Genomic DNA, 13,416 nt, shown 5'->3' on the forward strand with positions numbered 1-13,416 from the left:
ATAGTGTACCTAGGGATGGAGATTCACAGTCAAGCTTTTCGGGCTTTTCCGTCGGCCCCCAGAATAAGTCAAGCCCAAGGATGCATCCAGAACATGCTAATGAAGGACCGATGTTCAGTCAGACAGTGGATGAGTCTGATAGGGACGCTTTCATCACTGGACCAGTTCATTGCGTTAGGGAGACTGCACCTCCGTCCCCTTCAATTTCACCTGGCTGTTCACTGGAGAAAGGACAAGACGCTAGAAGCGGTCTCGATCCCTATTTCCGAGAAGATGAAGTCATCACTGACCTAGTGGAAGGACAACATCAACCTCAGAGAGGGTCTGCCACTGACTGTTCAGACCCCCAACCACGTTCTCTTCTCGGACGCATCGGACACGGGCTGGGGTGCGACATTAGACGGTCGGGAATGCTCGGGCACCTGGAACGCGGAGCAAAGAGCGTTACATATCAACTGCAAGGAGCTACTGGCAGTTCATCTGGCCTTGAAAAGCTTCAAGTCCCTCCTTCTAGGCAAGGTGGTGGAGGTGAACTCCGACAACACCACGGCCTTGGCGTACATCTCCAAGCAAGGAGGGACCCATTCTCTGAAGTTGTACGAGATCGCAAGGGACCTCCTCACCTGGTCAAGAGATCTAAACCTGTCTCTAGTAACGAGGTTCATTCAAGGCAACATGAATGTCATGGCGGACCGCCTCAGTCGGAAGGGTCAAATCATCCCAACAGAATGGACCCTTCACAAGAATGTATGCAAGAGACTTTGGGCCACATGGGGCCAACCTCCTTCTAGGCAAGGTGGTGGAGGTGAACTCCGACAACACCACGGCCTTGGCGTACATCTCCAAGCAAGGAGGGACCCATTCTCTGAAGTTGTACGAGATCGCAAGGGACCTCCTCACCTGGTCAAGAGATCTAAACCTGTCTCTAGTAACGAGGTTCATTCAAGGCAACATGAATGTCATGGCGGACCGCCTCAGTCGGAAGGGTCAAATCATCCCAACAGAATGGACCCTTCACAAGAATGTATGCAAGAGACTTTGGGCCACATGGGGCCAACCTACCATAGATCTCTTTGCAACCTCAATGACCAAGAGGCTCCCAAATTATTGCTCGCCAATCCCGGACCCAGCAGCAGTTCATATAGATGCCTTTCTACTGGATTGGTCCCATCTAGACCTTTATGCATTCCCCCCGTTCAAGATTGTCAACAAGGTACTGCAGAAGTTCGCCTCTCACGAAGGGACAAGGTTGACGTTGGTTGCTCCCCTCTGGCCCGCGAGAGAATGGTTCACCGAGGTACTGCAATGGCTAGTGGACGTTCCCAGAACACTTCCGCTAAGAGTGGATCTTCTACGTCAGCCACACGTAAAGAAGGTACACCCAAGCCTCCACGCTCTTCGTCTGACTGCCTTCAGACTATCGAAAGACTCTGGAGAGCTAGAGGCTTTTCGAAGGAGGCAGCCAGGGCGATTGCTAGAGCTAGGAGGACATCCACTCTTAGAGTCTACCAGTCGAAGTGGGAAGTCTTCCGAAGCTGGTGCAAGTCGGTATCAGTATCCTCAACCAGTACCTCTGTAACTCAAATAGCTGACTTCCTTTTATATCTGAGGAAGGAAAGATCTCTTTCAGCTCCCACGATCAAGGGTTACAGAAGCATGTTGGCAGCAGTCTTCCGTCACAGAGGCTTAGATCTTTCCAACAACAAAGATCTACAGGACCTCCTTAAGTCTTTTGAGACCTCGAAGGAGCGTCGTTTGGCCACACCAGGTTGGAATTTAGACGTGGTACTAAGATTCCTTATGTCAGAAAGGTTCGAGCCGCTACAATCACCCTCCTTTAAAGATCTCACTTTAAAGACTCTTTTCCTTGTCTGCTTAGCTACAGCTAAAAGAGTCAGTGAGATACACGCCTTCAGCAGGAACATCGGATTTTCATCTGAAACGGCTACATGTTCTTTGCAGCTTGGTTTTCTAGCCAAAAACGAACTACCTTCTCGTCCTTGGCCGAAATCGTTCGATATTCCAAGCCTTTCTAATTTGGTTGGAAATGAACTAGAAAGAGTCTTGTGCCCTGTTAGAGCTCTTAAGTTCTATTTAAAACGAACTAAACCTTTACGAGGACAGTCAGAAGCTTTATGGTGTGCTATTAAGAAACCTTCTTTACCTATGTCAAAGAATGCAGTTTCCTATTATATCAGACTGTTGATACGAGAAGCTCATTCCCATCTGAATGAGGAAGACCATGCTTTGCTGAAGGTAAGGACACATGAAGTTAGAGCTGTCGCAACTTCAGTGGCCTTCAAACAAAACAGATCTCTGCAGAGTATAATGGACGCAACCTATTGGAGAAGCAAGTCAGTGTTCGCGTCTTTTTATCTTAAAGATGTCCAGTCTCTTTACGAGAACTGCTACACCCTGGGACCATTCGTAGCAGCGAGTGCAGTAGTGGGGGAGGGCTCAACCACTACATTCCCCTAATTCCATAACCTTTTTTAATCTTTCTCTTGAAATGTTTTTTATTGTTGTTTTTGGGTTGTCCGGAAGGCTAAGAAGCCTTTCGCATCCTGGTTGATTTGGCGGGTGGTCAAATTCTTTTCTTGAGAAGCGCCTAGATTAGAGGTTTTGATGAGGTCCTTTAGTATGGGTTGCAACCCTTGATACTTCAGCTCCTAGGAGTCGCACAGCATCCTATGAGGATCGCGAGGCTCAGTAAGGAAGACGTACTTAAAAAGGCAGAGTAATTGTTCAAGTCGACTTCCTTACCAGGTACTTATTTATTTTATGTTTGTTATTTTGAATAACTGCTAAAATGAAATACAAAATACTTAGCTCTTAATAATGTAAACAATTATTGCTGGTCTCTACCCACCCCCCTGGGTGTGAATCAGCTTATATGATCACCGGCTAAGTTTAATATTGAAAAATGTTATTTTTATTAATAAAATAAATTTTTGAATATACTTACCCGGTGATCATATATTAAAGGACCCTCCCTTCCTCCCCAATAGAGACCCAGTGGACCGAGGAGAAAATTGGTTCTGTGTTTACATGGAGTACTTGAGTACCTGCTCGACAGATGGCGCTGTTGATGTACACCCCCACCTGTATAGCGATCGCTGGCGTATTTTGTCCTTAGGTTTTTCTGTCGGGCAGCAGAGCTGACAGCTTATATGATCACCGGGTAAGTATATTCAAAAATTTATTTTATTAATAAAAATAACATATTGGTCAATTTTAATCTGGGTTAGACAAATTGATTTAAAACCTTGTAAAAATACTATCGAGTTCTAGCCATTCAATGTGAGGCTCTGTAGAAAATGCCTTTTACAGTACTGCTACTGGAGGCATCGATGTCGTGCAGATACCGAGGGGAATGCGTCTGAAATTGAATTGTACATAAAAATAAGCTAAAGTAATTGTAAAATGAAAATTTTGTACTAGAAAATCAATTTTGTTTAAAAAGAATTTTACTCTGATGTTGGTATTCATTATGCTTATACATTGCTCTAGTACATGTTTAGATATATTACTGTATTTAATACATTGAATTTTATTGATTACTGTACTGTATTATGTGCTGATATTCTCCATGACAATTTCAGGAGCTTTTGCCATGACATCGAAAATGTACGACGCCATACACGAGGCTCTGGGGACGTCGCGCTTCGTCGCCACTAGTCAGACTGGAGGCGGGTGCATCAACGAGGGGGAAGTGTATGACGTGGATCACGGAAAAGGTACAGCATTTGAAGTTCGATAACTCCTTCACATAAATTTTGTAGTACATGGAAAAGATACTTCATCCGTATCATGGTTTTTTCAAACGGTATTTTGATAAATTATATGTGATTAAAATGAACGAGTTATCGCCACAGTTCTCTTCAATAACATGTCCCTTTTCTACCTTGCTTTCTGAGCTATTATTAGAGTGATTCATCATTTAATTCCTTTTGAACCACTTCATTGACTTATCCAATTTCCTAATCATCTCAGTTTTTGGAATATCTATGACGTCCATATTATTTTCAATTGTGCTTCACCACACTTCCCCTTGTCTGCACTTTTCCCCTCCCCACACATGACCATTATCTTTTGATTTGTTATAAGTCAAGAGATTTAAGCAAACATATGACAAAAGAAGGAAAGAAGAATTAGACTGGAAAGAGTTGGGGGTGGGGGGGACAACAAATGGAAAGACTCATTAGATCCTTGTGAAACATGTTGAAATGAAGATCTAGGCTTAAATTGCCTAGAATTCAAGGGAGCTGTGAAAAAAATCTGTATGTCTGACTCCACGTAGAGGTTACTACTCAATGGTTTAGTACAGAAACGTACACTATAGTTATAGGTCAAATTGTGTTTGCTGCATATTTACAGTTGTTCCAACACAAAGTACTTACCTCGAACTACTTTCTTAGGAGTATCTGGGATCTCCTCCCATCCGACCAGAATTTTGTGTAGTTTACCTTACTCCCGTTTTCTATGCGGGGTATCTCTGGTGGAGTGATACGCGCCCAGAGACGACCCGGGGTCAGGGAGCATGCTTGCTCAGGTCTCGCTCTCCAGTAAGTTTCTGGTCGCGTCGGCGTTAACACCCCGACGCTCTCTCTTAACCCAGTGCGACCCTTTCTGTCCCTGATCCCTTTGTGTCTCATGCAGTCTCTACGTGGTCGCTGCATACAGTGAACCCTCGTTTATCGCGGTAGATAGGTTCCAGACGCGGGCGCGATAGGTGAAAATCCGCGAAGTAGTGACATCATATTTACCTATTTATTTAACATGTATATTCAGACTTTTAAAACCTTCCCTTGTACGTAGTACTGTTAACAAACCACCCTTTAATGTACAGAACACTTAATGCATGTACTACAGCACCCTAAACTAAAACAGGCACAAATATTAAAGGCGATTTTATATCATGCGTTTCCTAAACACCTAAAAAGCACGATAAAAAATGGCAACCAATGTTTTGTTTACGTTCATCTCTGATCATAATGAAGAAACAAACTCATTTAGTGTACACATATATGTATAGGTTAGTTTTTGCATCGATTATATTGATTATACAGTACTGTATGTTGATTTTTTTATTACCAATGTTTTAGTTTACGTATTTTTCTTAGGACTTCCAAATGAAATCTTTTTCTTTATGACGCCGCCTGAAACGACGGCGTGTACGCTCAGTAAACAACCACGCTCAGAACAAACAAGGCATTTAACGCGCATGATGATAGTGATAAATAATGATACAGTACATACAGTATTTACAGTAAAAGCATTTACAAAATATGTTACCTTACAAATATAAATTATACAGTACTTGTACGTAGCAAAGCAGGAAAACAATTTGAGAGAGAGAGAGAGAGAGAGAGAGAGAGAGAGAGAGAGAGAGAGAGAGATTGTTTTACGTACGTAAATGTAAATTTTAAACAAAAAAAATATGATAGGTTACAACATGTAGACTTTTAAAACCTTCCCTTTAACTTAATGCATACAGTACGTACATTACTAAACTATAAAACAGGTTAAAGTAAAAAATAAAGATTGTTACTGTACTCACCACGAAAGAAGTTGAAGAAAAACTTGAATGGTGATGGCGATGAATTTGCTGCACAGTAGAAATGATGATGATGAAGCTGATGATGTGTTCTACTGTGCAGTCAATGATAGTATTTTACGTCTCTTCAGACGGAGGTGTCTTTTCCTGGGACACCTCTTCAACTTCTTCCTGGGAAACTTCTTCAATTTCTTCCGAAGGCGTACTAGCAGGAGGAACTGGCTCTTTTTTGCGAGGCTGGAAGAACATTGTGATCGGAAGTTGTTGCCGCTGCTTCTTTTTTCGATCCAAGAGCATCCTGTAGGGAGTCATGATGTCATCGACCTTATTGGAGAATTGCATCGAGCGAACCATATCCTCGTCCCACTCTTGTAACATTTCTTTCGCCTCCTTGATATGGTTGCAGAACTTGGCAAGCCGTTCTAATGTTAAGCCCGTTTCTTCGACATTTTCTTGGGTCTCTTCCTGGGTACCCTCACTCTCTTCCTCACTTGCCGATTTCGTCAGGTCTTCGAGGTCTGCGTCAGTTAGGGGCTGGGAATGGCAGTCCAACAACTCGTCGACGTCTTCAGTCGTCATGTCGCCAAACCCGTCACCTCCAATTATGGCAGCCAACTGCACAGATTTCCGTATTGCAGAGTGTTGGATTTCCGACGGAGTAAATCCCTTGTCGTCGTAAACAATATCGGGCCACAGCTTCTTCCAGCTCGCATTCACGGTTGCAGGTTTCATCTCTTGAAGTGCCTTCTGAATATTCTGCAGGCACGTGGCTATGGTGTACTGCCGCCAGTACGCCTTCAAGTTGAAATCTTCATCCTCGTCATCTTGGGCAGCATCCACACACGCAACGAGGTCCGCCAAGGTATTCTTCGTGTAGAGGGCCTTGAACGCCCTGATAACCCCCTGGTCCATCGGTTGAATTAATGACGTGGTGTTGGGTGGCAGGAACTCAACCTGAACGCCCTCACGCGACAGGTCAGTTGCGTGTCCACCAGCGTTATCCATAAGGAGAAGGATCTTGAATGGCAAGCCCTTCTCTAAGAGATATTCATGGACTTGCGGGATGAAACACTGGTGGAACCAGTTGGAGGTCAGCATCTTCGTAATCCATGCTTTTTGATTATGCATCCAGTACACGGGAAGGAGATTCTTATTTTTATTTTTCAAAGCGCGAGGATTTTTCGACTTATAAATAAGCCCCGGCTTTAACAAAAATCCAGCAGCATTGCCACACATCACGAGGGTAACGCGATCCTTGAATGCCTTAAAGCCAGAGGCTTTGGCTTCCTCTTTGAACAGGAAAGTTCGCGACGGCATTCTCTTCCAAAACAAGCCAGTCTCATCCATATTAAAGACTTGTTCCGGCTTGTATCCACCTTCGGCGATAATATTCTTGAACGTCTGGTTCACGTAAGTTTCAGCAGCGGCAGTGTCAGCGGAAGCAGACTCCCCATGCAGGGAAACGCTTTTCAGGGCGAAGCGTTTCTGAAACTTCGCTAACCATCCTTTGCTTGCGGAAAAACGTTTCTGAGGCTGGGAATCAGTGGATGTCCCTGGTTGAGGATCATCTGCATCATCATCATCTTCAGCATGGTTGCCGTCGTCGTCTTTAGGTTCCTTTGCAGCAAAATTCTCATATAAACTCAAAGCCTTTGTTTGGATGGTGTTCGTATCCAAGGCTATGTTCTTCTTCCGGCAGTCGGCAATCCACACAGCTAAAGCACCTTCCATGCGTACAATCGTTTTATTACGCGTTGTAACGACTCGCTTCGCTGATCTGCTAAAGGTGATTGCAGCAGTCTTTCTAATGTTCGCCTCGTCCTTTTTGATATAGCGAACGGTGGATTCGTTGATGCCAAAATGGCGGCCGGCGGCCGCGTAACTTCTACCATCTTTTAACATGTCGAGAAGCGTAACCTTCTCAGCTATCGTCATCATCCTTCGGTGGCGTTTAGGCTCACTACCAGCCTTACTAGAAGCAGAACGCTTGGGAGGCATTGTACAGTAGGATTTAACAGAAAGTTCAACAAAAAGTTCAACTTAAAACAGTCGCACACAGCACAGATTAAACTTCACAAACTTAAGAACGTCTACTCAGCAATACGCGGAAAGAGAAAGTGAACGATCCAGCCCCGCGAGAACTTTGATGCTGCGGGTAGAAGATGCGGGCAAAACACCAATCACAGGCTAGATAACAAAACTTGAGTTCTGATTCGTCATCTATCAGCGCTTGAACCAATCACAACCCGTCTTACAGTACTATGATGCGTTGGTTACTCATAGAAGATGCCCCGCGCATAATGAACGTACGTAGATTAAGTACAATACCATAATAATAATAAATAATGATAATAATACTGTACAGTAATAATAATAATAATAATGATAATAATAATAACAATAATAATTTTATTAACAACAACAACAATAATAATAATAATAACAATAATAATAAAAATTTACGTACGCTATTTTACGCCTCTCTCTCTCTCTCTCTCTCTCTTTCTCTCTCTCTCTCTCTCTCTCTCTCTCTCTCTCTCTCTCTCTCTCTCTCTCTCTCTCTCTCTCGTACGCTTATTCGAAATGTGATTTTTGCAACAAAGAATATTATTGGATGCAGTACTGTACTACGTACGTATACATACAAAAGATTCATGGAAAAGAAGCACATCCATTACAATACACACCATTCTAATATGGTATGACTGCATCTGATTTGCGTTTCATGTTCGATTTAATTTTACTACGTACTGAATTATCGTATGATCACATTCTCTTTTCGTGTTTTATTTCTTTCTGTGCTGAATTATATATCATATGTAATGCAATGAACAATCAGTAAGAGCAGATATTACTAATTACAGTATTAATGGAATTACAGGTAACAAAATATCGTATTTGGTTGTCTTCAGATTTCGCGGTATTTTCGAATTTTCCGGAAAATCCGCGATATGTATATATATATGGGTTATGGGAAAACCCCGCGAAGTGGTGAATCCGCGATTGTCGAACCGCGAAGTAGCGAGGGTTCACTGTATTTACAGTTTTCATACCATCAGGGTCTTCTTATACAAATATTTTTTCTTTCTTTTTAACAGTGTGATGAAGAAATATCTCCCTTTAAGTCGTCCCAAACTTTAATCTATTTAAGTGAAACTTTTGATGGGCAGCAGATAAGGTCAGGGCCCTGAAGTCAGTCGGCATGGGTTGATGGGAAAGCAACAGTTACGAAACTTATGAGCAGTTCATTTAAGATCAGGTTAATGACGACAGTAGGGCTATTATTGAGGCAGTTCTCAACATGTTTTAAACATGTTCCTTGGTAGTGCTATTTTTATAGCTTAGAAAGGACTGAAGAGGCTCGTTTTATATATAATTTCTCCCTCATCTGTAATTCCTCTGGTTTTTAATGTTCAAGAATATTGGGCAAAGGAGGAAGACTAGTTTATCTGAATAGCCGTAGTATTATTACCAGCTAAGTTACAACCCTAGTTGGAAAAGCAGGATGCTGTAAGCCCAAAGACTCCATTAGGGAAGAATAGCTCAGTCAGGAAATAGATAGAATAATGTGCCTGAGTGCACCCTCAAGCAAGAGAATTCTAACCCAGGACAGTGGAAGACCATGGCACAGAGACTATGGCACTATCCAAGACTGGAGAACAATGGTTTGATTTTGGAGAGTCCTTTTCCTAGAAGAGCTGCTTACCATAGCTAGAGAGTCTCTTCTACCCTTACCAATAGGAAAGTAGCCACTGAACGATTGCAGTGCAGTAGTTAACCCCTTTAGAGAATAGCTGGAAAGAGACATCTATAGAAAGGTGAAAAAATCTCATTGAAAAGGAAAGGGGTTACTTGAAATGCAATGGGTTTATGGTTTTGATCGATGCGATAAGAAATTTATAGTTAGATAATAAATGAATAGTAGAATACAGTACGGAAAAGGAATGATAATAATTAATGTTTTTCTGGGCTCGACCTGTGTCGCTCCATGAAATGCTCCTTATAGCACCATTTCTAAGGTATAAATACTGCTAAATATACCAGAGAAAAAAGTTGCATGGAATGCCAGGAATAAACCCAGCTCGCTCACTCTAATAAAGCGTCGGTATAGTAACTGGGGCGTGTTAGAACCACTACCAGAGGTCCCTTACCAATTAGCCCTCTCCTTCCTCAATATCCCCCGATACTACGAGGTGCCGTTCTACATCCAACTACTGCCCTCTACTACGACTACCGTCCCCCCATCCCTACCACTACCCACGCTTCTTCCCTCATTCCTTTTCTAGCGCCAGTTAGATTCTGTTCTAGCGCCAGTGAGATTCTGGACGTGTTGCTTTCATAGCTTTGTGTTTCGGTGTTTGTGAAGATGTCAGTCGTTTTGGAGATCCCTGCTCCCAAGTTGAGTGTTATAATTGTCTGTTTTTCATAATTCTAGGTAGCGACACACGTTAATTTTATAGTTTTGTTTGTTTTTAGTCTCAGACGCTCTGCATGATGCTTTCCCTTATGGGTATATTGGCGGCCATTGAATAATAATACTGTATGTCATATGAACATTTTCTGTGTATTAGTAAATCGCTGATGACAAAAAGAAATTATTATTATTATTACTACTACTTGCGGAGCTACAACCCTAGTTGGAAAAGCAAGATGCTCTAAGCCCAAGGGCTCCAACAGGGGAAATACCCAGTGAGGAAAGGAAAATAAAATATTTGAAGAAGAGTAATATTAAAATAAATTTTTCAATATTAAACTTACCCGATAATCATGTAGCTGTCAACTCTGTTGCCCGACAGAATTCTACGGAAGGGATACGCCAGCGATCGCTATACAAGAGGGGGGTGTACTCACAAGCGCCACCTGTGGCCAGGTACTGCAGTACTTCTTGTTGACACCACTTCAATTTTTCCTCTGTCGTGCTTCCGGCAAGACGTTCATGGATACGCTTATAATTTTGGAGTCTTGTTCACGGTTTTTGGTGAAGTATTGCTCTAAGATTTCAGCTTTCGCTATTCAGGAAGTTCTATTATTAGCTTAGCTAGCTTTTGGAATTAATTTGATTAATTATGGTGACGAAGAGAGTATGAACTCTCTTTCACCTTTAAATGGCCGACCCTTCCCTTAGACGGAAGTGTTGGTGTCTAAGAGAGTATAGACTCTCTTTCTTAATTTTGCTTAACAAAAGTTATAGATTTATTTTATATCTCTCCGCCTTTTATAGGCCTCTTCGATTAACTTCCTTTTATTATAAAATTATTAAAATTAATTTTTATATTTGTTTATATTCGACCTTTCCTAATAGTAGGCGGTCTTTTCTTGTACCGAAGTTAATTAACATTGAGCCCGTCATTTCGGTTTTACCTGTTAACATATTATGCTATTTTAATGTTTTTGAAAGAATTTCTTTGATAGTCTCGTACTGTTTCAAAGTTGAACTAACGTTTTGTTTTGTCTCTGCAGTTGTTGACGTTCAGAACGTTCAACTTGCGCTCTATCATTACGATAGAGAGAGAATTTTCACGGTGTCACGTTGCAGTAAGAGTAAACCGTTTATAACGTTTTGTTCATTCTTTCTTAGCTTAATGGTTTTAATTCTAATAAAGGAACTTTTTATTTGGGAAATCTTTCAGTTTTTTTCCTTTAACAATAATATGTTTTAACGAGTATATATGATTGGGCTCTTCTCTCAGGTTCTAAGTCTAGAGAGAGAGAGAGAGAGAGATAGAGACGGAGGGAGAGAGAGGAGGATAAACGTTTCGTTCAAGCGAGTAACGTTGTTATCGTTTTTGCTCTTCTCCCTAGTCTCTTTAGGGGAAGAAGGTAAACGTTTCTAGAGTTTATTCTTGTTCTCAAGCTTTATGCGGTGAGAGATTTTAAACGTAGTTTATTTGATCTAGTGTTTAGTCTCTTTCCAGCCACTGAATTATTTATCTTTCATTAGATTTTTCTGTTACATTGTAATTCTGTTTTCGCAATTACTAACTTTTAAAGAAGGATAGAATTGCGTGTTTCAGGTACAAACCACTTAAAGTTTCGAGTTCAGTGAAATAAGTGCAAACAGAAATTCAAAAGTGATAAGTGATTAGCGCAAAGTGTGTCAGTGTTGTGCGTGAGGGTACTTCTTGCGTGCCAGTCGTCCTCCCAGTCCGGGACCTCTTGCAAGCTCCCAAGCCCAGGGGAGAAGCAATGTCGAAGGGCAAAAGGGTTCGGCAGGCCTTGATCGGCGCACAGAAGTATCCTCGGTGGTTGCGGGCGTGTCTTACAGAGACCGTCACTCCCACCCGCAGACGATTGAGCCCTTATTTTACTCGTCTGCAGAAGAAATTTCGGGGAGATAACGCTGGACTCAGGTCTCAAGACCTCTTAAACGTAAAGTCCAGACCTCTAGAGTTCAACAACCCGGATGCAGTCATTGGGTTAGCTCTGACTCTCCGCAGTCATCAGGTGACTGCACACCTCCTAAGAGAGGTAAGGTGATGCCGCAACAGACCTCATCTTCTGTTAAGGCTTTGCCTCAGCAGACCTTAGCGTCTGCCGACCCCAAGATGACTTTGCTGCAGTCCATGCAGTCACAGCTTGCGGTCTTAATGCGTGAGTGTCAGGCTGAGAAGGTTACACCTCCTCCTGCGATCGCTCCGCCTCACCGCAGTCCAGTCTGCCAGGCGTACGATGTTGAGGTTCCTCAGGATACCTTACCGCGTACTGAGTTGCCAGTTACCAGCGGTGTGCAGCAACCTCCGCCTTCCTTAAGGCAACCTCAGCAATGGGAGCAGGAATCTTATGCCTTACTTCCTCCGCTTCCGCTTGCGGTTCCACCAGCGAGGCAACAATCTCTTGAGGTACGACAACCTCTTCCATCAATGAGGCAGCCACCTCAGCACTCGCTGCAGCTTAGGCTAGCACCTCAGGAACCTCAACTCGCGAGACAAGAACTGCGTTCTGCGCAGCCGCTACCTCAACTCTCGCAGCTCACACCTCAGGAACCTTAACTCGTTCCTCAGGAACCTACTACTGAGCATCCGCAACCCTTACAGCAAGCGCAACTCTTGAGGCAGCAACCTCATGCTATGAGTCAGCCACCTCAACGCATGCATCTGCCACTTTCTCCTCAACTTGAGCCTCTTCCCATTCAACTTGGAAATAACAAATGACAATAATAACACCTCATTACTTTCATAACTTGCATTTGTAATCATATACATGTATGCCTACACAAACATTATGATAATGGAGGTTATTTGTATTACTTATATAAAAATATATATGTATTCCTTGCAATATATTTTTAACAATATCGCAAAATATGGCAAAAATATCTTCAAAACAAAAATGAATCATGAGTTATGAATGTAAGGTAAATATTATGTTGATATTAAAACCCCATGCAAGCATGCATGAAGTAATGCAGTGTTGCCAACAGGGCGAGTTTCCCTTTCCTGAGGTGAAGTAGATTATAGTACATTTAGTGTAGCTTAATTCTACGATTATCATGCCGGCTATCAAATTCATCAACAAAACAGTCTAAATCAATTCCCTCGGCACGTGCACTTTCAATGGACGGTAATGCGATATTACTCACTCTAGCACTGGTCATGGAATTTCTGAGAAATGTTACACGCCATGCAACACGCTCTGCTTACCTTACAGCATGCTCTACATACAGCATGCTCTGCATACAGCATGCTCTGCATACAGCATGCTCTGCATACAGCATGCTCTGCATACAACATGCTCTGCATACAGCATGCTCTGCATTCAGCATGCTCTGCATACAACATGCTCTACATACAGCATGCTCTGCATACAGCATGCTCTGCATACAACATGCTCTGCATACAGCATGCTCTGCATTCAGCATG

General features: G+C 42.5%; 1 protein-coding gene and 1 long non-coding RNA gene across 2 annotated transcripts in view; both read left to right on the forward strand.

Annotated features, from left to right (window-relative positions):
* The window catches only part of LOC137624073 (zinc finger protein 585A-like), a 413,407-nt gene that overhangs the window by 374,233 nt on the left and 25,758 nt on the right, over window positions 1–13,416 (forward strand). The gene's annotated exons all lie outside the window — the stretch shown is intronic.
* Window positions 1–13,416, forward strand: part of LOC137616847 (uncharacterized) — a 32,133-nt gene that overhangs the window by 6,354 nt on the left and 12,363 nt on the right. The window contains exon 2 of the long non-coding RNA XR_011039508.1: window positions 3,603–3,737. This is a non-coding gene — a long non-coding RNA (uncharacterized lncRNA). The remainder of the gene's footprint in view (window positions 1–3,602; window positions 3,738–13,416) is intronic.

This window comes from Palaemon carinicauda, chromosome 2 (genome assembly GCF_036898095.1).
Source record: "Palaemon carinicauda isolate YSFRI2023 chromosome 2, ASM3689809v2, whole genome shotgun sequence".
Taxonomy (NCBI): Eukaryota; Metazoa; Arthropoda; class Malacostraca; order Decapoda; family Palaemonidae; genus Palaemon; species Palaemon carinicauda.